The sequence below is a fragment of the Aphelocoma coerulescens genome, chromosome 19 (assembly GCF_041296385.1).
Source record: "Aphelocoma coerulescens isolate FSJ_1873_10779 chromosome 19, UR_Acoe_1.0, whole genome shotgun sequence".
In the NCBI taxonomy this organism is placed as follows: Eukaryota; Metazoa; Chordata; class Aves; order Passeriformes; family Corvidae; genus Aphelocoma; species Aphelocoma coerulescens.
Window position 1 is genome coordinate 10,864,696 of NC_091032.1, and position 21,500 is coordinate 10,886,195.

Below are 21,500 nucleotides of genomic sequence, written 5' to 3' on the forward strand. Positions count from 1 at the left end.
GCTCACTGTGCCACGGACTGCTCATCCTGATCACACAAGAGAGTAATTTGATCATTCAGTCACAGGAGCATCTGCAGACGTGAAGACACTGACCCCAGTTAAAAGTGGTTGGAGGTTCTAAGGCTCTTCCAAATCATCTTCAGAGCTTATCAGATCTGGCAGGGCAGCATGGGGCAGCTATTAGAGAAGATGATAAGATCTTGTCTGTCTCTTTAATGAAAGTCTGGAGGTACCAGATAATCATGCTGAATAATGCTTAGTGGAAAACCTCCTGAATGAAATTAATCAAGTAATCAAGTTATTTTCTAGGCACAGTAGGAAAGTAGAAGGACGAATGAAATCACAGAATGCTTTGGGTTAGGAGGGAAGTTTAAAGATCACCTACTCACCCCCTGATAAGGGCAGGGACATCTTCCACCACACTCGGGTGCTCAAAGCCTTATCCAGTCTGGCCTTGAACACTTCCAGGGATGCAGTTCTGCAAAGCTACTGGTCTGGACCCAGCTTTGACAATGGCTCTGTGTCGCTTACCCAAGCAAGGCATCAACTGATAAAAACCAGGTTTGGTCTTAATATTTGAAATTGGACTTAGGGACAAGAAAATCCAACTTGGTTTTGGCTTTGGTTTTGTTTTTTTTTTAAGCCTGCAAGCGCTTGATACAATATAAAAAAAACTATTCAGAGTAGATGTTTACTGCAGTTATTTGTGGTTGGATGCAGTGTAGTCTTCAAGGATGAGGTGAGTGTTCCATGGCACAGCCGGGATGCTGTAACCCCACAGCAGTCTCGGACTGAAAATCTCTGGGAAAGGCTCAGGATGACCCAGAGAAGAAAAACAACTGTCCCTGATCACATACTTTAATCATGGCCCTGTGAATTTATTTGACATGAGGTTTTGATATTTATAGCCAGACTTATGCTTTACTTTTTTTTATAATAGTGGATGTTTATTTCTCTAACCCACTACATCCCATCCTAGAAACTGCACGAATTTATGACAAACACAAAGTGAGGCTGATGTACTTTCTTTGTAAAATTAGAAAGGTTTGGCACCTGTGGGTGTCTCGAGCACACAACTCAGTGTGCTGTTGAGCTACTGAAAATGTAAATCCTTCAGTGTTTAATTTCAATAGTGACTGAGTCTCCACGTGGGTGGGGGAAGAATTTTCCAGTTTCATTCCTCAGAGCTGCTGAGCTCAGAGGTTTCCTCTTTTGTACAGAAGGTGGCACTGGAAATACAGGAATGAAGTGTAATCATCTGCTTGCCTTTACAAACAGGCTTGTGTCTGGGTAACACCTTGTTAGAACACCTGGCAACAGGAGTGCTCCCTCTCTCGCAGTCCATGAGGTCCCGTTCTGCCTCTTGCTGTGGGCTGATTTACCAGGTGACGCAGTTACCGCAGAACACACTTAAAATGTCTGAGCCCCACAGATGAACTGGGGTCTGATGTGAATTGTCAGAGCTCAGGATAGTGAGACACAGTCCTTAACACTGAGAGCTGACCAGCGCTGTCTCCTTTCCAAGGAGCGAGCTGCTGGGTGCACTCGTGTCCCTGGCCAAGCCACCAAGAGCCGTCTCCTCACTGTGCAGGTCCCTCGATGCATGTTCGTCTCAGCCCCTCCGGCAAAAGTGCGGGACCTGAGTCCAGCTCACCATTAGCAGGAGGAAGGGCTCCTTCGGCTGATCTGAGCTCTGTGGGCAGCAGGAGTGATGCAAAGGGGTTGAACGGGACGTGCTTCTCCGGACGCGGCCCCGGAGCCTCGGGATGTGTCGGCTCCGCGAGGGACCGCAGAGCGGCGGCATCGCCTCGGCGGAGACACAAACCCGAGCCTACGGAGCACCGGCGCTGAAGGTAACCTAAAAAGAAACAAATAGTCGTAGGAGCTTAGCGCTTACAAGCTTGACTAAATGGGAAAAAATCTTTTCTTTCTTTGCAATGTCGGAGATGCTGCGGGAGACCTCAAATTCATGTCCCACAGTAGCTACTGCTTAGGGCTGGAACAGCTGCTGCAAAAGGCGTTTGTGTTCATAGTGCCACCAATGTTTCCTTTACAACTTTGCCAAATGCTACCATTTTAAAGAGCTGCTACAGGAACTTCTTCCTTTACCTCAAGTCCACTTCCCCTCTGTTACCTGAAGTCAGAAGCTGGCTGAAATTTAGAGTGTAGGAATGGCCACCTCGGGACACTCTAATCACGCCTCCAATTGTCCGACAGGGACCGCGATGCTTTGCTTTGCTCTGGTGCTTTTTCTGAATTTTGGGTGCAGAAGTAGGGACTGGGCTGTATCTGCTGTGCTCTATTGTCTCTCTGCTTGCTTTCCTTGAAGCTTTCCTAGAGGAATTATTTGTTCAACAAATTAAATGTGTTTGGAATAACACACGATTGTTCGCAATTCTCTGTCATGTACCACTGACACCAGTGGGGATTTCTGCTACATCACTGGCACACTGCTGGGGCTGAAGAAGGCACTCTGGGAGGTGGTTCTGCTGCTGAAGACACGACCATATTCATTGAAAAGCAGAATCAATTTGTTGGGTTTTGTTTGCATGGATTTTGCAGGAGTAAAATCCCACTTATTTTCCATTTCTGTGCCATGAAAAGTGTATTGATTTTTCTTCATTTCTGATTGTTCACATTACTGGATTGCTTTTAAATAGTTGACAGAGATCATTTATTTTCCAGCTCCAATGTATTTTACAGCCCGTTCCCTGTTTTATTTGTGTGCGCTTTGGGGGAGTTCCACAGTTATACATCATACTGATCACCTTCTGCAAACTGCAGCCCTGGCAGGAGGGAGGAAACTGTGGGGTTTTTGCTCCTTCCTGCCTTCTCCCTAGCAGCTTCAGCACCTGTGTTTCACCTTCCTGACTTAGAAGTCGGAGCTGAGGCTCAAAAAACCTCTGAGCCGAAGATCAGAACAGGCCCAAGAAATGACATGGCCACAGAAAAATCAGTAGTGTTGCAAGAGGTGCTAGTTAGCGACAGGAGAGTAAGAGGGGTCGTTGGTGTTTGTCATCACAGGAATGTGAGGATGAGCTCACCAGGAGAGTGGGAAGCATCCTTCCAACCCAACACACAAAGGAAATGAGGAAACCTCTGGGCATTTTAGGGCAGAATCCACCGGGCTTTGAAGTGCTGCCCCAGCCCAACACACATCTCTTTACCCTTTCCCCTGAGCTGTGTCACCTCTCCAGGCTGAGCCCTTTGGGAGCAAGAACTGTCTGTCTGTATTTGCTAGTACAGTACCTAAAGCAACGGGGTCCTGATTTCACAGAGACCCACAGGGCGACAGTGCTAATAATGATAATTAATTATTCATTTATCACTTCACTCTCAGTGAATAATCTCCAATAATGTATAATTTGCTGCTTCAGTGAATTCTCTGATAGTAAACGGAGCTGGTAAAATAAAGTCATGGGAGTTAAAACCTCAGGCAAAAGGAGTGAGAAAATGGTCAAGACTCAAAAAAAAAAAAAAAAAAGAAATGTTTGTGCATAATCATTTGCCCAGATCTAGTAATGTCCTGGATAAACACATGGAAGGCAGATAGAGACACATTGTTCACCCTCTTACCCAGCTCTTGTTCCAGAGTCAGAGATCACTGTATGATACCAAACAGAAGCCTACGTTCTGTGGCCAGAGGAGGATTCAGGAGACCATTTTTTCCTTCTTTAACCTCATTCTGGGGTGAAGGAAGTGCAGTAAGAGAAAGCTGCTTGCCACTGAAGCAATTAAGTGGGGAATTAAGTATTCATAAGGCCCAAATGATTGGGGCATCCAGACTACAGGTCAAAACCAAGCCTGCCCTGGAGAGTCAGGGAAAGCTGCCTCCAGTGCTGCTCTGGGTGAGTTTGCATAGTTTGTGATAGTTAAATGACACTGACTTCCCCATTTGCCTTTTCCCTTCCCACGGCCACTGACCGCTTGACCCACAGGGCTGTGCCCATCCACGCCACGTGCATTTATTGCAAAGCTGTTCGTGCAAAGGCAGATTCCAGCACAAGGAGCTGTGTCAGGCCGTGGTGTTGTTACGGGAAACTGCTGAAACCTTGTCTGTTCCCACATGGAAATCTCTTTCAGAAGCAGATTCCACTGTTGTATTTTAGTCTGCGGTGCCTGCTCACATTATCCCTTGCTGACATACAGTGATGATGCAAATGTTGGATCTCACAATGCTGAGAGAATTAACGCTTCAGAAGTGTTTACATCCCCCATTATTGACGTTCTGTCAGTAGCAGTGTGCTAATATTCTCCGCAGAGAAAGGAAAGGCACTGACAAAAATCACTGAACTTCTCATCTAATTCTCCAGGTAAGAAATGGCATTTCTGTATGTGAACAGCACTGTTTGGTGACACAAATCCTTACCTGTTTCCCCTTTGAGTTCAGTTTTTCCCCTTTGTTCAGTTTTTCTTTTTTTTTTTGGACAACTTTCTGAAGCATCACTTGGCAGATTTTATTTACTCACATACTCTCTTATATACTCTCATATCTAATTCCACAGAAGTATTAAAGCATTTAACTTCCATTTATACATTCATAAGTGATTGACTAAAGTCCTGTTGATGGATGGTGGGATGAACAGCTAGAGCTCTCCTGTGCACTGAAAAATGGGCATTTTCAGAGAGAAAACAGAGTCTAACATCCCAAAGCTACAAGGAATTCAGATATCTCATGTTTTGGACAGCTGGTTTGAATGTAAAAATCCAGGAAGGGATTTACTCATTTTCTCATTAAGCCACCTGATCCCAATGTCTGTGTGAGATGCTTTCAGTGAAGGACACGGGTGTTTGCCAGTGTTAATCACAACAGTGCAGGCTTGGGAATGCCATGCTGGCGGCTGTGGCTGAGCAGCAGGGCAGCCATCCCGAGCTGGTGCTGGGGCTGGCACAGAACAATGGGAGCAGAGCATCCCCACCTGGGAACACACCTTCCTCTGCAAGGCCAGCCTGGCCCCACGAGCAGGTCAGGGCAGGAGCTGCAGCTTGGGAACTCTCCTTCCCCTTGTGCTGGCACCGGCTGATGCTCTGAGATTCACAATACCTGATCCAGACTTCCACAGTCCTGGAGCATCCCCAGCCTGCAGCCCCAGTGTTGCTCACTGCTGAGTAAACGCTAAACTTCCATGTTATAAGCATGTCCTGAGACTTAATTAATGCTTCTGAAGTATTTTAAAGCCCTCAGATGGCAAGCAGGCTAAAATAGTGCCAGTCCCTGAGGAGCCTCCCCCTTCAGGGAGGAATCTGGGTGTTTTATTTAATGAGCAGCAGTGTCTGAGGACTGTCTTGACTGATTATTTTTGAGGCAAAGCAGCAACACATTCACACGATGCTGCTGAATTTTAAATAGACTCCAGTTTATTGTGGAAATACAGCACTGGAGCAAGAACTTCCTTTTGCACTCCTACAGCCAGCCTGGCCTGAGACTCTCCCTCCAGGAACTGCCCTACAGGGGCAGAAAAGGCACCCATGGAAACTACTGCACCCTGAACAAGCTGGGGAGGTCCTACCTCTTCTCCCCCAGGGAAAAATGTATGGAGCCAGGTGATTCACCTTTTCTGCAGGAAAAGATTTTGCTCACCTTTTCAGTATCTCCAAGTTACACAGCATTGGCTGCATTGGGCGGCACCTCTTCTGACACCCTGGGAGTGCTGGGCAGCTCAGCAATGCTGATAAACAACTTTATGATAATGCAGGTTATGTAAATGTACCAGTTTTCCTATCATTTCTTGTGCTACCCATGGGAACAAGTATTTTCTGGTGTGTGAACAGGCTGCAGCATTCAACCTGCTGCCTTTTAAAAAAGTGTTTTACAGGACCAGAACTGTCTTCAGAGGTTCTTTCCCCTGATACCTGAACTAGTGGCTGTGAACATGACGTGCACTGTGTGAAGCCAAATAACCCTCCAGGAATTCTTTCTATTAAAATAATTGCTAGGGCAGAGGAGTACTGCAAACAGCTGTGGTTCATCCCGTAAACATATTCCCCCTCCTTTTGTAGCCTCAGCCTCCAACTGATGCCAGAGCCTGTCAGCTGCAGGAACAGTGGAACATATTTCCTTTGCAGAAATGAAACGATTACTGTTGAATAAATCTGTTGTGCACAGACCTGAACTCCCCAGTGCGTGCTGCATATGCAAAAGGGAAAAGTGACAGTGTTTCACCCTGGAATGAGCTGAAGCGACAGTTCATCTGCCGAACATGCTGGCTGTGGAGCTGCCGTGTGTCAGCAGCCTAGCAACACTGAGAGTGATGAAAAAATCCCCCGAAATCAGTCCAGCACTGAATGGCATCATCTTGCCATGTAGTGCCCTTGCTCTGGCAGGGAAGCAGCTGTGCCATGTCATGGGGAGGTGCTGAGAGGAGGTTCCCTGCAAGCCCAGCATCCTCCTTCTGGCAGCCTGAGGGACTGGTGGCAAAGGGCTGAGGTGGGGAGGACAGGAGGGTGGGGGGCCCTGCGATCAGGGGGTCTCAATGCCCCTGGGCTGGGGCAATGGGCGCTTCCGGGCTGTTGTTTGCTCTTACAGCAACCCAGGCAAGAGATGTGTCCCTGGCTCCACCAATCTCCCGAGGTGGCTGCCTGGACTGAAGGGGGAGATGAGATGGACCAGAGCAAACCCCGCTCTGCAGCCGTGAGGGGACATGAAGGAAAAATCACAGAGGTCACTGCAACCTATATGTGCCCCAGTTTCACGGGCTTGGTATCACCTGACAAAGTCAAACCCTCTGACAGGCCCATTTATTTCTGTAAATCACATCTGAGTGGAGGAGATGAGCAATGGACACGGTCACTGATGACCCTGACGTACTGGTGAGCTGTCACCAGCCCTTCCTGTCACAGTGGTGTTTCTCCTTCCTGGCCTGGAGGAAGGTGAGGGCTCTGCAGGGAGTGGGAGCAGTGCTCGCCCAGCCCCACGATCGCCTGTCAGGTTGCTCAAACAGTCGGCACTGTATTTGCAAAATATTGTTAATCAAGAGACACAGTTCAATGCATTTGACTGGCATATCCCGTTAAGTGGTAGCAAACACGCTGTAAAACCACTGTGCTGAGGCCACCTTCCTAATGAATGCAAAGTGGAAGCAATCAATCAGGGCCGGAGCGAAGCCAGCGCTGGCACCGCCTCTGCAAATGCAAATTGAATGAACAATAATGAGTGTTATCTAATTAGTCCACACAGCTGCAGTGTTACAGCCCTGGATAGGACACACCTTGTTAAATTTCATAGTATATATCCCAGAGTGTCTGAGAAAATGATGGAGGTTTGCCACGTGCACACCTTGCACAGCACAGATGGGTATTTTCTTGGTGATAAATGCATTATCCTCAGCAGGTGAGCTCTGGATTGAGTGGTGCAAGTATCTCCTAAAAAGCCAGCTAGTTAATATGCAAATTAGCCAGCACAGTGCAGATTTTTGGTGTGTGGGTGCTTTGGCCAGGATGGTCAAGAGACTGGGAATGGGACCTTGCTGTTGAAGGGTCAGTCCTCAGTGAACTTCCTCCTGCAGCCGGGCGAGGACAGGGAAGAACTTTGTGGCATGGTGTTGTGGAAGCTGTCGAGTGGGTCATGTCCATGGCTGGCTTTTTGGAGCTGGCAGTTCTAAGCAGGGGATTTCAGTCCTCTGCCAGCCACAGATGTCTGTCTTTGCAAGCAAACCTTTGCAGATGCATCTCCCTCACCCTAAATCACAGGTGGGAGTGCTGCCCATGCAGCAGCAACACCTGCTCCCCGTGGAGCTGCTCGGTGTTAGAATCAGCTCTGTGTTCATCTGGCTTCCACTTCACCTGCTCGGGGACTGGAAAACTATTTGGCAGCCATTCTTAGCACCAAGAGGAAGGACACCTGGGGCCAGATTTTTCCATGAGACACTTTTATTCAAATTCACATCCGGAATTTGGTGAAAGAAATATTTCAGGCAATTCTTGTGCCTTTGTTGCTTTTATGTTCAGCAATATCTGTTCTTCCTGTGGGATCCCTGGTCACACTGCAGGGGATGGTGGGATGGTGTTTAAAAATTGATGTTTTAGCAGCTTATGGTTTTAATACAATTTAAATTATGCACGTTTTTATTGGACTCATAGGTTCATCAGCAGTTAGTCTCTCCCAGCTGCACAGGAGGGTGTTCAGCAGCTCTGTATTGATTTCTGCCTCAGCCTCTGAATTTTAGTGACTGGCTGCATCTTAGTGCCTTGGCAAGGTAAACAACTCCACAGGCCCTTATTTGAGAGCTGCTGGTTAGCAGCCATAAATGTGTAATCAACAACTTGGTATCCTTGGAATTAGATCTTCTAAACAATCATTAGTTTCATCCCTTGCTGCTCTAATAAACCTCTTGGTAGCAGGCCAGAGCCAACTATACTTCTGTTTGGAAGATTATAAAAGAAGGAGAAAAAGTCTGTGTTGCCACAAATAAGTGAAAATTTTAACTGGCCCAAACCTGTGGCACATGCGTGACTCATCTGTTGTTTAACTGAGGTTGAGTGTTGATTACTGGAGACAATATTACAGAAACCTATATTTATTTTGCACATTATGGATTCTTCCACCTGATGCCAAGCTGGCATCAGTGCACAAGTCCTGCAGCCCCTTTCACATTCCTCACATGGGATCTGTGGACCAGAGCCACCTGCCCAGCATGACCTGAGGTCACATTGTGAGAGCTGCAGTGAATTAACATTGATTCAAAAGTGTTTTGTGGAAGGATCCCTGGCTGATGATGAACTGCAATGCTCAGGTGGAGGATGCTGTCACGATACAGTGACCAAATTGCTGTTATCTTTTGAGTGTGACAGGGAGCTGCTCAGCCTGGGGGTCCAGAGGCTGGCTTTTCATTGCCCCCTCCCTTCTGCAGCCCTGGGCAGCTCATGGAACATCCCTGGGGACCAGCTTTCTGCTCCAGCCCAACCCTGCCTTTTGGGATAAGCCTTGGGGAGGAGCTTGGAGCCCTGGAGCGCTCACTCTGTTCCTGCTTTGTTCCCAGTGCAGTGGGATCTAACAGATGAACACCCCTGTATCGCTAAGTTTTTGTTTACATTTGGTCTCTGTTCATTCAGGGGGACTTTTGCAAGGTGCAGTGAGAAGAGAACATGTACCTGCACCAAGTACAGTGGTTGTGTGGGCTCTTGCTGAGGAAAAGCATTAATAATAGATCCACCTATCCTTTTCCAGGTGCTTCTTATGCCATCCTGCACAAGACACGTTTTTTTTGAGAGGTGATAAGTTTCTAGGATGTGACATCAGCTTTACAGTCGAGCTGCCGGCATTAGGAGAGGAGAATGGGAATGTAAACCATAAAAATAACAGATGGGATGCAGATGTGATAAAATGGAAGCACAGGCAAATTATAAAACCATTCAAACTGCTCATGCAGATAAAATCAGGGAACAAAATCACATCTGAAATCACAAGGACTGGGTGTCTGCTTGAGAAAAAAATATTTGACTTTGCTGTTCGTTAGTGCTGCTGCTGGTGGAGGTGTTCAAAGTCCTGGAGGAGCAGTAGGGATTTCTGCTGTGGGGAAACTTGGGCTGTGGCAAATTCATTTGTTGCTGAGGAGCATTTTTGCTGTGGAGGCTTAAAGATGGTGTTTTTTTCTCAACCCACACTGCAAATGTTAATGCTCATCTTGTGCCAGTGCAATTACTTTATTGCAGAATTAAAATATCATCCAAATAATTGAAGAAACACGAAGGGAAAAATACCGCTCAAAAACCTAAAGGGCAGATGAACATGAAATGGAAACAAAATAATGCTGGGATCTTCTGGAGCCTTACTGGGTCTGTGACAGGGTACTGAGGGACAGGGCTGAGGTAGCACAGTGACAGAGCCTGGGGGGAGCAGACACAAGAAGGGCACCATGAAGGTTCTGGTAAGATGATTTTAGAAGACCCAAACAAAAGACCTGTTATGTTGGAGCATCTAAAATCCCCCAGCCAGTACCTTGTCTCCAGCAGAAGCTGGACAGATCTGTGCCTACAAATCAGGCTCTCAGTTTCTAGTAATTAGCAGATTACAGCCTTCCTGAGCCATGAGTTGTGTTGGGAACAAGGGGGCTTAATAGCCACAGATCGGTTTCTCCTCTGAATTAATTGGATCTCTTTTTGAACCCATTTATCCTTCTGGCCGTCACACATCTCACCATTTAATTACACAGTGCCTGGGGACTTCAGAGGCGCCCCTTCCCATTGTACTGAGCATAAGGAACAGACATCCAGAGTCTCACCTTCTTCACACCACTTATACAAATCTCACTGCGGGTTTCCACAACATCTGATGCTTATTAAAGCCTCATTTTCTGAGGACACAGGATGGGGAGTCTGGTTTCCTTTTCTTAATGAGTTTTAAATTTTTTCTTCTTTTATATGCCCAAATAAGAGGGATGAGGTCCGAGTATGTTCTGAAACCTCTGTTTAGAAGGTAAACAAAGACCCTCTCTGATCTCAAAGATTGGCTTTATTACTCTAAATTTACTAACTCTTCCTGATACAGGGCTCACCTCAGGATCACAGCATTTGGAATATGCTCTGAAACACCCAGATCATGGTAGGAAGTGAGTGCTGTAACCAGGCAGTGTGTCTTACTCTACACTGGATGTGATTAGAAATGCAGCTTCAAACAGAAATGAGGGAAAATACGATAATGGGGAGGGGGAAGGAAGGAGGAGGAAGGTGAGAGAAGTGAACCTTTCAAACTGCTCATGACCTCTTATTGGCTTTATGCAATGATATTCCTATTTATAACAGCCTTAGGTCAGAATTAGGCTTTTTCTACCAGTTTTTATGATGATGCTGGCAATTTGATGAGTCTTTGTACTACAGACCAAACGAGTGATTAAAGTTTTCAGTGACCTTGTGTCTAAAGAGTTCTGCTTTTCCCTCTGGGAAGTCTTAGCAAGAGAAGCCCTTGGCCTCTTTGCAGCCCCAGGGGGCTGAGTTTGTTTGTTGGTTGGTATGGGGCTTTTTTTGGCTGGGATTACAAAGCTAATACTTAGCCTTTTATCAGAAATCCATAGTTTTCTGTGGTTCTTAAAACATTTCAATGTATTTTACATTTAAATAGAAACGAGGCCTCCTTGAAACAAATTCATTCTGGTTGGCTTTGCACATTGATGATTAAAGAATGTGGTTCAATTTTTTTGTCTCATTCTGAGCAATGTCTCATTAGATTTGCATTTTATTTCTTTTCATATCCATCATGATTTGTGTCAGCAGAATGGTTACATGGATGGACAGCTTATTATCAGCTTCAAGTGAGGAAACAGAACACAAGAATGGTTACTAAAAAAAGGGAAAGGTAATTAACACTGGGTGCCAGAATATAAATGAAGCTTGACATTTCCATTTTGTTAATCCAAATTAACCCTCGTCTTAATGTTACAGAGTGCAGGAGGGGATTCTGGGCCTCAGCTTTTGTCCCTGCATCCCCAGTGCTGTGTCCTGGTGTGGCACAGCAGTGCCCAGCAGTGCCCAGCAGTGCCAGCGTGGCTTCAGCTGCTGCTGTGGTGGGACCTGAGAAAGATGTGGAACTGCTGCAGAACTCCTACACCCAAATCCAAACCCGAGCTGCTGAGCCTGAGCAGTGCTTCGCCCACAGTGAAAGCTGCTGGTCACTTGAGAATTCACAACTGTCTTTGCAGTGCACTTTGCTGTCCCCTCCTTCATTCTCTCATCCGAATGTGGTATGTCTGCAAAGTAATTTGGCTCCATTATTTGATATATAAAGTGGGAGTGCAAGGAAGGGTCAGGGAGGACAAATTAAAATGAATTGAGAATCTTTATGTGAAGAGAAAAGAGGACTGGAGGGAACCATGATAACTCTTTACAAATACTTAGGGGGACATTATGAAGAGGACAGAGACCAATTACTCTCATTAGTCAGTGCGAATGGAACAAGAAGTAAAGCTGTGTGCTTCGGAAGGGAAACCTGGATTGTGGTGGGAAAGTTCTGAGGGTAACACCACAGAAGGAATCATCAGGGGAAGGTGTTTGTCCTGGCCTTGACAGAAGAATCTGGTAGAGTTCAGACAACTGACATGCAGACTCCAGGTATTTCACCAGTACATTAGGGATAATTTTTTTGCTGTTTTCATGTCTTCCTGGCATATATTCCTATTTCAACCATGGACATTTTTCCTGTTCTTGTATCAACCCTCAATATTTGAAGTGACACCTTAGGTACCCACCTACAGTTTGTTGCTCCTTCTGATCATACGCTTCTCATGGAAATGGGAGGGAAAAGGAGAAAACCTGGGAGGAACCTGAGTGGGAATCAGGGGGAGTGTATTAGCATTTGCTGAGCTGGGCACAAGGACCACTCAGGAAATTAAACAGAGGATGATATTTTGAGGTGATAAAACATTAAAATATGAAACTTGCATTTGACTCAGATCCAGCCTCAATTTTTCCTTTTTAAGCTGCAGTTTAGGAAAGCTGAACCCTTGCCAGTGACAAGTGCAGGCACTGGACTATATTGCAAAAGGGAGAAGGAATTAAATGATGTTACTTGGTGGTGAAAAGACATGAGAAATGCAGAAAGAGGACAAAGGAAAAAGGTAACCATGGAGTTGAAACAAAAAGGCACAAGATCTTCCTTACACGATGTGTTAATAAAGGCAATGTAGTGATTTTCACTCAAAGGCTGGCTGAAGAGGTCAGGCAAGGTCCATGCCCTGGGGCCTTGGACACAATGGGGGTGGTGGTGGTGGATACCAGTGCCCTGCTCTTGGATGAAGCCTCAGCTTTCCATTGTTAAAGTTACAAACCTTTTGCTCTGTTGGGTTTTTTTTGGCTGTTATTCTTTTCCTATGGCCTGTAGGAAATATACCCAAAGAGGGTGCAAAGCCTGCTGCAAAGGCAGGGATGGATCAAATATCCTAAATGCAATGTAACGTAAAAGCCTTGGGTGGTTGGTTGGTGCCGATTTTCCTGTTCTCTGTGTGTCTATGTGGTTCAGTGGTAAGAAACAGCGTAAGCCCTTGTTGCACACAGACTGGCACCCAGCGCTCCCCCACGCCCAAGCCCAAGCTCCGTGGTCCTTGTTCTGCAGAGGCTGATCCCTCCCTGCTGGGACATCATCCCTGTCCTGTTTTCATTCATTGAGCCCCCTGAGCAGAATCAGCCCCTGAGTAGGCAATGATTCAATCACCGTTTTTCTCCCATTCCCTTTCGTAGCTTTTATTGGAGGTACAGATGTCACTACATCCATTCAGGGGGAAGAGATGATCAGAAGAGGAAAGACAGGAAAACACCATTTAAAAAATAAACACAAAGTTATGATGCCTCTGTCTGCCTGAGAAAGAGAGATTTTTATGCAGCTTTTGGCATTTACAAATCCTTTGTGGAAAGGTCACCCTGTAGTTGGAATCTTATTAATACAGAAGAACGGCCCCGGAAATGTCATGTCTTTTTACCCTGATATTTACCCAGAAAGGAGTGACTCAGCACCCGGAGCTCCTCTGCCAGGATGGCATTAACGAGCTGGAGCCCGGGGCTGTGCTGCCAGGAGGAGCAGCTGGTGATGGTGCCATGGCAGCTGGTGACAGTGCCATCCCTGCCCATGACCCCAGGAGCAGAGGGTCCGTGCGTGCACATCCTGCACCTCCTCTGACTGCAGAGAGGCACCACTGTATGCAATGTGCATATATATAGCCAAAAATATATATGCATATCTATATAGATGCGTTTAACTGTTCTAGAGACATGCACACATTTGACATGGTTCTGGGTATAGTTTTATGGATACAATCAGCCCAAGTCCCCAGAAGCAGAGGGCTCTGTTCTTCCAACTCCCCTTGTTATCAGGGAAATCTCATTATTATATTTTGAAGCCCAACTTGTGTTTTTTAAACATTTGGGATCAGCACTGCCAAGGAGCAAATATTATAGGAAAGGCACTGATTCCTCAGAGATTTACTTTCTTTTATTTTAAATGGCCCCCCTGGCTGCCCTTTGCCTGGGCAGAGTGTGGGGCTCCTGCAGGAACAGGATCTTGCTAATTGTACTGGAGTGATTTTGCTGCGTATATCATAACAATGTGAGCAGTGCAGTGTGATGAACATCTACCTGGGGAAATTGAAGTCGTCAATTGCTATGGGCAGCACATTTTAGAATGAGTACAGAAAAAACCCCAATAGATAAGGGCTTTTAAGCCACAGAGTGGTAAATACACACATAATTCTTTGAGCAGTTTTAAAATACAAACAAAAGTAATTTCTTCATTAGCTATGGAAATTAAACCGTGGCTGTGTGGAGTGGGGGTTTCCACCCCCTGCCGAAAACTAATGATTACAGGAAAACACAAAAGCCATTTCTGGTAGCAATACTGGCTGCACTAAGCCATGGGACACTGCCCAACACTGGCCACTCCCTGCTCCCAGCTTCAGACTTGCCTTAAATAGCAAGGAAATCATCCCGCAGGAGGGAATGCTGCTGCTTGCTCTTCTGAGAGGTTTAATTAATGTTTGCAAAACGCTGACAAGATACAAACGTACTCCAGAAGCACAAAGCACGACACAGCTGCCACCGCACCCTGCAGGACGTGGGCATTGAGTGTGGGCAAATAATGGCTCAGAGCTCTCAGGGTTCAGGTTGCCAGGGCAGTGTGTGGTGCTGCAAGGGGAAGGCAGAGTGCACAGTGAAAAAGGCAGGAAAAATGCTTTTCCTCTGGAAAACCACTAAGAAAAAGTTTGTCTGTCATCTGCAGTTGAACTTTATATTTCAATCTTTAAACTACTGCTTTTAGTTATGTTTGTGTTTGCTTCCTTCAAGGGGATTTTCTTTCAGTTTGCCTTAGTGGTGACTCATTTTACCTTTAATATGTTTTGGCAGAACTGAGGTATTTATTTTAGCAGAGGAGTGAAAACAGTTTTGAGCGTGTTAGCGATCGCCGCGGTTCCTGCCGTGTCACCGCCTGTTTAATGCCGTGGCTCGGGCTGACCCAGCGGAGCTCTGAGCACACACAATCAATCCCCATCACACACTGTACACAATTTCTTCAGTTCTAATACCTTGCACAGTGAAATATTTTGCCAGTTCTGACATGTTGTAGACTCACGCTGGATGGAGCTGGCTTGTTCAACGTTTTCTAACGCATTACAGTGTCTTCATTTTACTTTTCTCTTTACTGGGCATGCAAGAGCTCAAAGTGGTGTTTGTAACACAGAACAACTGTGATACACCACCTCTGACTGGGGAAGTTCTCAATACTCACTGCTTCTTTCATTTTTATTTCCTGTGGGATTTGAGGTTCCCGCTGCCCTGTCCTGTCCTGTGACCCAAACACTGATTTCCTATCAGGACACAGGTCTAGCATGAACACTTGTCAAAGAACACACGATCTTGCGTGGTCATTCACTCACTCACAAGCTGACCGAATTTTGCAAAGGGCAGAAGGTCTCTGGTGCTCACCTCCACAGCCAGCATCATGCCAGTGAAAGATTTTATGGGAATGCAATTGCATTTCAGGCTAAAATACCCCCAGTCTGGGTTTTTAGAACCACACCCAGTTCTTTAACAGGTCCAGTTCCCTTCCACTGGACCTATACAGCCCGAGTACCACATTACTTCTCAAACCTGTTTTGAATCAAAGCTGAGTTTGTAGTGCAGCTACAACTAGGCTGTTTCACAAACATGATTTGCAGCAAATACCCTTAAGCCAACTCTTTAAAGATTGAGTTTTATAAATGTGCTTCATAAATAACAATATTTTCTAATTTCACAGCACAGGAACAAATCACCACTTTATTTCTGAAGACAGATTGAGACTCCCCAGCCACAGGGGATTTCCAATCTCTGCCACTGCCACCTGCTGCCGGAGCAGCCCCTCCCCGGCTGCCCACAGGAGCTGCAAACCACCTCCAGGATATGAGGTTTGCTGAGTGCTTCACCAGGGAAATATCAGTATCTGTCCTCTGCCAGGGAGCAGCAGTCTCTGACACTGCTGCTGGCCACAATTTGTGCTGAGCTCTGGCAGACCTCAGGGTGACATGGAGTTTTACTACAAAGCATGAGGCATTGTGTTTTAAAGCTTCCTTGCCCCTTGTGCTGTGAAGGTAGGACTGACCTCAGTGGTGCCAGTGGCTCAGCACAGGGATGTCCCTCTGCCTTGGCTCCCAGAATGACAAAAAGACAAGAGTAGTATTAAATTTACCCCCTTCTCCCCTTTGCCCCCAGCCCACCTCAGGTCTACCTCACCATTACCCTCCTGGTCCTCAGGCTCTGCTGCTCAGTGGGGCCCCGCTATCGCTGCCACTCATGATTGTACCTGAAACCACAAAGGAAAATTGACAGACAGCAAGCAAACCAATGGCTTCTGAATCCAGCTCCAGAGCCCCACGTGAAGATCACCCACACCTCTGTGTGGGAGCTATTAGTGTTCATATTTGTATAGTTTTTTTTGAGTGTTATAACAATGAACTCATGTCCACGTGTCTGTGTACACACACGCACAGACCCCCTGACCTTGGAACTCTATGCCAAAGAAATTACGTTTCACATAATTTCTAGTGTCATCTTTGACTAATTTGCATTTCTTTTCTCATTATGGCTCATACCTCATTTCAAAGGTGTCCTTCAGAACATGGGAAGAAGACCAAGAAGTGACAGACAGCAAGGAATAATCTTAAGGCAAAGCCCAGGAAAGCCATTGCCACTGTCACATCTCTGGTTTAGCACCCACATCCCACATCCCACATCCCACATCCCACATCCCACATCCCACATCCCACATCCCCCCTTTCCACAGCCGGTTTCCTCTTTGGAGAATTTGTTTTCCCAGAACTGATTCATTGTGTCCCAATGGGCACAGATTCCCCTATCACCCTTCTCAATCAAGGAACAAAGAAATGGCTAAATCTGTGAGATTAACTGTGGGTCATCTGACAGCTACACAGAGCCACAATATGCAGAAATACAAACACCCAAGTGCCATTTATCCACCTTCTCAGCACCCCCTGCCCCAGTGTGATGTGTCTGGGCCACTCTGTGTTGAAGGTGAAGCGAGTCCCTTATTCCCCACAGCTCAGACATCAGAACCAAAGTGGCCATAAACTGGCCACAGGACATGTCCCCAGTGCTGTGACCCCTTGCTCTCCCCCTGCAGAGGGTGACCAGTCTGCAGGGGCACCTAGGACACTTCTGCCGTTGTGGAGTAAATCACAGCTCCACTGGTACAATATCGTTAAAATAGCCTGAGAACATCATAAACAGAACTCATCTGGGGAGATATTTCATCTCAAGCTTTGATGACGAGGTCAGCTCTGCTCAAACACATCCTTCAGCTACAGGTCAGCCCTTTCTGCACACCTATTTTGAGATCTCCATACCCCATTTGCTCATCCCTGAAACACTGTCACAAGACCCTCTGGGCTCCTGTCTCCCCCTAAAATCCTCCCCAAAACTGTTGTCTCTGGTGGCATAGGTGGGTGCTCAGAAAACGTGCGCTCACCTTTCTGCTCACATGTGAATTGTACAATGGAGACACAGTTTGATCTTTGCCTAATACAGAATTAAACATTATGCAACTCACTGAGTGATATGTTTTGTCCCATGAGAGATTTGCTTCAGAAATACAAAGACAGAAAAATACTCATCTTTCATTATCATACCAGTTTTTAATCAGCTGGGAAATGCTGCTTCTTCCCCCAGATGAGTAGGCTGGATGGAAACAATGTTCTACCTCTGCCTCCCCCAACACCTTTTCCTTTTCCCATGGAAATTTTCCATTTTAATTAGATTCTTTTATTACCGCCCTCTTTTCTAGCACATCTTTTCTTGCTATTAAACTTTTTTCCCTCTACACATCTATTTTTCATTTTCTTCAATTGCCAAGAGCCACAGCATGTGTCCGTGTGCATGTGCTGCGGGAAGGAGAAGAAAGAGATAAGAAAAGAATAAAAAGAGAGAAAAGATGGGGAAAATTCATCTGACAATTGTTGGAAAGACCAGCAAAAGTGCTGACAAGGCACTTTCATGAAACCAGAAAGTTTTCCTATTTTGCCAGTATGGAGGTTACACCCACAGTCCCTTCTCCACCCTGGCTGCACCCCAAAAGTCTAAGGGAGAGTCAAGCCCTCGCTGCCTGTTATAGCCACTGCTCTGCCTTAAGGACTTTATACAGAGAACAAACCAAGCAGAAACAAATAATTCCTGGTTTCTAAGCCACTCTCAGCTCACTGACAGCTCTGGCCCATGATGCTGAGGAGGGGGATGCTCATGAACAGCGTGGGGCTGCCAGCCCCAGATCCTGTGATTCGCTGTGGGAAATGCTGATTTGTGTCTTTCGTTGATGCATGTTAATGCTTTCATTTGCATTCCAACTCCAATGAAAAATTTATGACTGTTAAACTTCTGTATGTCATAATTAAACACAAACAATAATTTCCAAATAACTGTTTACCATGCTGCATATTCAATTGTGCAATCAATCTCAGTGACTCTTTTTCCTTGCAAATGAAGGGAGGCGGGCCCGTAGCCGCCACGGTGCGCTCGCACCACAGCCCGTGGAAGATGAAGAGTCAATCTGACATTTCAGGAGAGAGCAGTTACCTGTGGAATAAATAGATTGAAGCCCTGTCATTCTCAAATAGATGCCACCTCCTCCTGCTATTTGTTTGGAGGAAAGCTCCCAGAGAGATGGATGGGACAAGTGCTGTTCAAACATTAATCTTAATGCAGAGAGAGAGGGAAGCAGCTGCTTGCAGAGCTCTGCCAAGGGACCTCAGACCTGCAAGGAATGTGTGTGAGCTGGTCCCAGCCCTGCCACTGGCAGTGGTCCCACAGCCAGGACCTGCTCTGGGAGGAGACAGGGACCAAGCGACCAACTGAGACGCCCGTGCTTGTGTCAAGCTCTAACAACAAGCGGGCTAGGGGATGTGCAGGGAAAGCTCCACTGAGAACTGGCAGAGGAAAAAGACCTTGGCATGAGGATAAAGTCCTGCCAATGGCTCCATCCTTGGGCATTCCTGTCCTTGCCTTCTCAGGTGGCTTTGCTGGCAGTGCCCAGGGTGGCCAGCCAGGAGCCAGGGGTGCTGTGGGAGCTGAGGATTTGGTTCCTGCTGAGTCAGTGGCTCTGTAAGCCATGTATTGTCAGGATACAGCAGCATCTGTTTCCTTCGTGGCACAAAAACCTGAACTGGTGACCTGCCAATAGGTGCCGATTGGTGATGGCTTCACAGGGAACTGCATTTGTCCTGCAAACAAGGTGAATAAAAGACATAATGGAGTTCAGTGATGCAATACAGATAACAGTGTCCTTTTACATTACTAACAACACATACTATGCTGTCTGGATCCCTGTTCTCCTGAGGACACCGCTAGGAAGCTCTTTGTAAATAGGATGTCTCTGTTAATGTCCTCTCCCAAGCAGCACATTAATCACCCTTTGTGAGTGCACAGTCTTGGGGAGTAAGGACTGCACTGGGTGTGAGGAAGACGTCGCTCCCAATCTGAGCTGTGTGGGGAGTGTCCACAAGCCCACATCTTCTCCATGGCTGAAGCCGAGGCTGCGGCACCCTCCACTGCCACGTCTGAGGGGATGCCACCTGTGCCAGCTGCCGCACGGGCAGGAGAGCTGGTGTCTCAGCAGCACGGGGGCTGCAGACGGGCCACGAGCCCCCTGGAGGGCTTGCAGAGGGTCTGTGAAGAGCTGAGGGGATGGAGAAGACCTCTTTGTGCAGCCCCTGAGCTCTGCTGCCTCTATGAGCGGGTGTCAAGGAGTCTGAAGTGCTCTTGTTAGCTCAAGAGACCTCTAATTGGCTGTGAAGGATTTCTTCTCTCGATTGTGGGTTTATATTGTCCCCAGGTTGGTTCTAGTGACTGGAAGCTATTTCCACCCAGAGATTTTGTGAAGTGAAGTTGAATATTGTCCCAGACTACGTCCTTAAAGATGGCTCCTGTAACTCTGGTCCCTGCTCATGCAGATAAGGACACAGCTGGCAGCACAGGAACCCTGCTCTGTCCCGCTGCCAGCAGGGCCAGGTGTGCCCCGTGCAGCAGCCAACAGGGGATGCTCCCAGCGAGATCGTGTGTGCTCAGCTCTTGCCACAGCCAGAAGATTTCAGCTCTCTGGGCCATCAGCTTGCTGGCTTTCATAAGGACTGATTCCCTAATTAAATTAAATTCTTTAGCAATATTTAATGTTGCATATGCAACATTAATTTTTGTGCTAATATGATCAGTGCCATATTCACACTTGTTTATTTCAGGGTGTTAACACAAACTCTGTTGTAAACACATTTTCACAGGTCAAAAGCAAAGCATAAAAATCAACAAAAATATTTGTATAATGAAGATTCCCAGTTCTACAGTAAATGTGATGAGAGAAAGAATGTCTTGAGAGCAAGAGAGGCTCTTGGAGGGCCCTGCTGCTCCGAGACTCTTGTCATTCCACAGGGGAGCTTCTCTCACAGCGACATCCAGCAGAAAACCCGACCTGGGAGTTTAACTAACCCCAGAACATTTTGTCTTCCCTTCTGGCTGAGCCCCGTGTCCTGCCTAGGCAGGAGGTTATACACGGGGTGGAAAGTTTAAGGGGGAAAAAAGGCTCTGAAAGGCCCAGGAAGCCTCGCTTTGGACTGCATAGATTCAAAGTGCTCCCACTGGGACCTCAAAACTGTTTCAAACAAATGTAACTTATTGTCTCTTTCCCTGTCCTCAGTCCCTAACAAAGTTGTTTTCATTATCGGGGAAACCCCTGGAGAAGTGTTAGCATCGTAAGTAGCCCTTGTAAGTGGAACCAAATTAGGGAAGCGAGCAGACAACAGAGCAGAGAAAACAGATTTCATTTTCTATCTATCAGGTTCCATTAGCTTCACAGACAGGTCTCTATCCCGGCGTGGCCTGTCTGTGGTCAGAGTGCACCCAGCAGACTGAAATGGAAACATTGCTGCTGCTGAGCCTGACACTGCTATTGGATTTAACTCTCAATCACCAGCTGAGCGAGGGACAGTGCAATCCACTGGGCACCAGTCAGACACATTCCTACTACATCCTGCAAGCAAAGCTCTCTGCAGTGGTCACCTGGTTTACAAATTGCTCAAAGCACATACCTCTGATGTGCATCCAGGTGAGATAAACTGCTGCTGAAAAGGTTCTTTGCACCCTGCTCCTCCACACACTGCTGCAAACCCCTTTTACCCACCAAACTCCTTCCAGCATCTGCAACACATCACGGGCAAACTGCTTAAACACCACAGCAGGAATTCACCCAGCCCTGGCAATGGTGGGACACAGACTGCAGTCACCTGAACAGCCCTCACAGCTAGAGGGGAAGCACCATCAGGAAGGGAGGGGAAGAAAATTTACCTTCTAATTGATAACAAGCCCCATTTTTCCTTGCTAGCACATAAACAAGGGAATTTGGCTCTCTTGCTGCATTAATGCCACTTGTGAAAACTAACTTGGGAGGCTGGATGTTTTTTCCAGGGTAAGGAGATGTTCCAATTACCAGTAAATTGCCAGTGCTTGGAACAACACTGCATATTAATTCAAAGCAAGTGAATGTTCAT

At 46.6% G+C, this 21,500-nt stretch overlaps 1 protein-coding gene and 1 long non-coding RNA gene across 3 annotated transcripts in view; both read left to right on the forward strand.

The window, feature by feature from the left end:
• Window positions 1–2,661, forward strand: part of RAP1GAP2 (RAP1 GTPase activating protein 2) — a 47,946-nt gene extending 45,285 nt beyond the window's left edge. Inside the window, 1 exon segment of the mRNA XM_069033220.1 lies at window positions 1,592–2,661. The gene's annotated coding sequence lies outside the window, so the exon portion shown is untranslated.
• Window positions 2,662–7,255: 4,594 nt separating this feature from the next.
• On the forward strand, window positions 7,256–13,565 carry LOC138120558 (uncharacterized). Of its 2 annotated transcripts, XR_011155884.1 has the most exons (4): window positions 7,259–7,330; window positions 8,080–8,195; window positions 11,209–11,290; window positions 11,377–13,565. It is a non-coding gene; the product is annotated as an uncharacterized lncRNA (long non-coding RNA). The 2 variants fall into 2 exon arrangements; XR_011155885.1 differs by lacking the exon at window positions 8,080–8,195 and having other exon boundaries at window positions 7,256–7,330.
• Window positions 13,566–21,500: the final 7,935 nt, after the last annotated feature.